This window comes from Erythrolamprus reginae, chromosome 3, assembly GCF_031021105.1.
Source record: "Erythrolamprus reginae isolate rEryReg1 chromosome 3, rEryReg1.hap1, whole genome shotgun sequence".
In the NCBI taxonomy this organism is placed as follows: domain Eukaryota; kingdom Metazoa; phylum Chordata; class Lepidosauria; order Squamata; family Dipsadidae; genus Erythrolamprus; species Erythrolamprus reginae.
Window position 1 is genome coordinate 77,957,884 of NC_091952.1, and position 5,069 is coordinate 77,962,952.

Sequence of the window (5,069 nt, forward strand, 5' to 3'; positions counted from 1 at the left end):
GGCTCATATTTAGTTATCCACCAAGACTCCAAGATCTTTTTCACAGTCACTACTGTTGAGTGTGGGTTTGCCTAATTTGTACGTGTGTCTTAGGCTTTTCTTACCTAGGTGTAGGATTTCTACATTGAACTTCATTTTGTTAGGTTGAGGCCACAGTGCTAGTCTATTGAGGTCCTTCTATATTTTGAGCCTATCCTCTGGGGTATTGGCTACCCCGGCCAGCTTGGTGTCATCTGCAAATTTGATTGGTTTCCCCTCTATTCCCTCCTGAATATATTGAAGAGTATTGGACCTAGGACTGAACCTTGTGGTACCCCACTGCTTAGTTCTTTCCATGTGGCTTTGGATCCATTGAGTATTTCATTAAGTATACTTCAGCATACAGATACAGTAAGAAAATACAGAACTTTTAGATAACCATCCTACACTTGAGATGTTGAAAATCATTTCTATGTAAGTTTAGGATTTTCTGCTCCATAATGCAGAATCTTCCTATCTTTTATTTATTTATTTATTAGATTTGTATGCCGCCCCTCTCCGTAGACTCGGGGCGGCTCACAACAACAATAAAACAATTCAAGACAAATCTAATAATTTAAAAACATTAAAAATGCTTTTTAAATTACCATGCTGTCTAGGCTAAATATCTAGAAGGAAGATCATTAGACTTTCTGAAATACATTTGGTAAAACCAAAGAGTGCAAGTACAGAACTACAAGTACAAGTTTCTTCCTTAAACTCCAAAATCTTCAACCTTAAATTATCTACTGTTGACCTCTCCACTTTTCTAAGAGGTCTGTAAAGGGCATGCATAAGTGCACTATTGTGCCTACCATCCCTGTCTTTCTGTCCTATTATCCTTTTTATCACTTCTTTATACTTTGTTATATTAATATAAACTACAGTATAACTCTATGCTTGTTTGACAAATATAATAAATAAATAAATAAACAAACAAACAAACAATCTTTGAAGATATTTATAGATAATTGGTTTAAAACAGTTGTATAACTACAGCATTGTTGTCCTTTTTTGCCTGGAACTGATATTCATTGCCTCCCAAATAGATTAATGCCAGTTAGAAGTAAGATAAAGGGTTCCCTGTCCATCAGATCTGACTCGAAGGTGTGGTGCTTATCTCCGTTTCCTGGCTGAGGGAACTAGTGTTGTCCAAAGACAATTTCCATAGTCATGGGATCATCATGGCTATACGCCAAAGGTTCACGTAACTCAGAAGTAACCTTATTGAATTTAGAGGAATTACCTGTACATATTTTTGTATTGGTTTGCTGCCTAACCTTTTAACCGAAGACTTACCGGTATCTTTCTTCCCAGTCCTTATCTGAATGCCATTACCTGGTTTTAAAGTAGTAATAAAACCAGTACAATAAAAACAGGTTTTTCTGTCCTTGAACTATAGCTGTCTCAGCCATATTTTTTTTGTAAATTGGTTACATCATAGGTAGGAATTGTGAAGACTTTGCTTTGTGAACTTTGGGTTAAAAACTTGTTTTAAATTCTATCAGTTGGTCATTGAACACATACATGATATACACATATAATATATATACATATATGTATATATTGTATATGTATATCATGTACAGTATATACCGGTATATATAATGATAAAGAAATAAAGGGAGACTAGTATAGCTATTTCAAGCTACAGTATTTTGCTCTCATCAGTTAGCCATACCCTTCTAGGATTCAAACTTGGTCTGTTTATTGATCTATCGATCTATCGATCAATCTATTGATCTACATATATGTGTGTGTGTATGTATAAATCTTACTATTATACTGCAGTTTTCATCTGGACAGCAAAAAGCCAATAATAGCGGCGATAGATGATAGAACAAAAGAAGGTGAAAGAAGAAGAAAGCCATTTAGCTCCTTGGCTCAGGCAAAGTCTCTAAACCCAATACTGTAATTACATCTATATTATTACATTTATTCTATAATAGTTTCTTCGTTGATCACTGAAAGTCTTGTGAAAGAATATACTTTTGTAGTTTAAAAGCCAGCAATATGAGAGCTAATTCTGCAAAGGAAAAGCTTCATAACTACTACACAAATCTTGGATAATTTCACAAATCTTGGGTAATTTCATCTTTCTGCCAAAATCTGGCCAGTACTATACATGTTACTATACTGATATTTCCAAACACTGACCGTTTTCATCTGAAGAAATTACCGGTACTTGATAAATAAACAAACAAACAAATAATAGCCGATAATGCCATCATTTTAAGGACATGGTTGACAAAGACATTTAAAGGCATAAAACCATAACAATCAATCTTTGAATATGAATCCTGCACAAAAAAATCAGGACAGATTTTTTTAAAAATTCCAAACACATCTATGGAATTCCCTGCTTTGAGATAAAGTGCTGGCTCCTAGCTTTCCTGGTTTCACAGACAGTTGACCCACCTTATCAAAGTCAAAATGATCAGTGGACAGTAGCTTTCATGGCAATGTGACTGTCTCTTAAAGCCATCTCCTGGGAGACCACTGAGCTTTCTTATGCCGTTGGTTGACCACTGCAAAAACAGATGGCTGGATTATATGGGACAGGTATCCAATTCAGAAACAAATTTCCTTCCTTAAAGCATCAAATACTGTTTCCTTCTAGAAAATTAAAATCAAGATGAAACTCTTTGAAAATTATTCAAACTATCTGGGATGGATTTATCTCTGAGATAGGCTATTGCTGCATAATATTAACCAAACTTGTGGAAACACGGTAGTGCTCAACAAGGTAACGTTAGACATCCCTTTTCTTTGATTTCTAGGAATAGAGGAATTTTTAAAAAACATATTTGAACAGCAAATTATTAGGGAGTGCGTTAAAGCCGGGTATTGCTCACTGGAGGGGTGGGGGGAAGCAGGAGGCAGCTTTGCATAAAAATAGCTGTTTATTCAAGGACTCAGTTAAAATAGTTAACAATTGAACTAGGGCTGACAAGCTTCCTTATTTATGGGGAAACTGCAGGGAGAGACCAATAAAAACTATCCAAGTCTCCCACATGCTGGTTGTTTAAGTTCAACTAATCAGGCAGCAGTCAGGGCACTTAAGCCAGGATTCAACAGAGTGCATCCACTTGTTTCCAATACTATTCAAGAAACCTTCCTGTGAATTCAACTAAACCAAAGCACATTTGTTCCGTTGCTGTACAGTGATAGCTCTACTTAAGAACTTAATTTGTTCCGTGACCAAGTTCTTAGGTAGAAACGTTCTTAAGTAGAAGCAATTTTTCCCATAGGAATCAATGTAAAAGCAAATAATGTGTGCAAACACATTAGGAAAGAAATAAAAGCTCGGAATTTGGGTGGGAGGAGGAGGAGGAAGAAGAGGAGGAAGACAGTTGCTGCCCAGAGCGAAGGGAGCATTTCTTTTCTCTGAGCGCTGGCAGAGGTTTATTCCCTCTCCAAGCGTCCAGAGAAAGGAAAATGCTTTGTTTGCTCTGGACAGCCAAAACTTCCTTAAGCACCACAGAAAGGCTCCTCTGGCAGCCCAGAAAAGACTGAGATGGCCAGGATTAAAGGGAGAATGGCAAGAAACTGGCCGGGCCTTTGTGCCGCTCTCAAATTTCCTGGAAATTTTTCCAGGCTTGGGTTCTTAAGCAGAAAATAGTTCTTAAGAAGGGGCAAAAAAAATCTTGAACACCCGGTTCTTATCTAGAAAAGTTCTTAAGTAGAGGCATTCTTAAGTAGAGGTACCACTGTATTTTGAAGCAAATAAACACATTAGTTGCAAGAACTTCCCTGTCCTCTACTTAAGGTTTACTGTATGTTATTGATTAGCCAAACTTTAAGTGTGTGTTCTGTACATATACAATAGTTTTATTGAAGATTTTGGAACCACCTATTTCAGAAGAGCACAAAGTCCATTTTTAAAACTAGCCCCCCAAATAACTGACATGCACTGGGGGGAGGGGTTATTTTAGAATCTTTGACAGACAACTGCCTAGCATATTATTTGGCAGCTCAACCTGGCATTCCATGGAACGGAGGTACGGGATCTCAAACTACGGTCTGAAGATCATTCTGGTTTGAATGCTATAGATTTATCAGGTGGTCTGCCTTTCTTCTGCTAGATCTTTCTCACTGCCTCAACTCCTGTCACTGTCAAGAAGCTGGCTAAACCCAAGCCATTCACTGTCTTGGTCCCATATCCCTGGATACAGTGCCAGTCAATTGGCCAAATTAGAACCAGGCGTCTTTGTTATTACACCACAAAAATTAATTGCTGGCCGAAAACTGGTTCATTGAAGAATATACAAGATAATATAACTAGCAACTGAAATTCAGGAAACAACAATAATGAAAAGATTCCAAGCGTGTTTAACTACAATGAGTATGAAGAACCAAGTAGAACTGTGATCTCATACATTCAACTCAAAAACAAAAAGTCTGAATTTTGGTGCAAATGGATTGACCAACAAAAAATTCCTCCACCTCAATTATTGATTATTTTCTCCATTTTTCAGAGGAAGAAATTAACTCAGCTAAAATCATTCCAAATACACTTCCCATAATCACCCCGCTATTTGAGAAACACTGGATTAAGTATTCCAGGTGTGGTCTTGGATGTTTCTTCCAACCTAGCCTATTGTAAAAGTGTCTTATAATGATAACATAGAAAGTCCTAAATATCTCGCCTTTGTATTCCTCGAAGGTTAAGCAAGATAAAAACAAGATAAACTTCTGAATACTTTAGCAAGGCAAAAATCTATTGGAATCCATGAGAGTTGCTGCCCCAGATGGTTTTATATTTTGATTAAATTCTCTAGAGGAGTAAGGTCACTGATTTTGCAAGGAAGGAATCTGGTAGAATTGCTATTTCTGTGAAAGATTTCTCTGGATTTCAATTCCTAAATAGATTATATAATCCTTGTTTTCAAACATGTTGAACTTTACTTCATTATTTAACCAACGTTATGGATTTTCTGCAAGGTAAAGAACTGATAACTGTTACGAGGTTGGTCATTTGAGGCAGCTAACGATTCTAGCAATGATTAACTTTAACTGAGGCTCTCCTTCCCACCCACCCCCCACTTCAC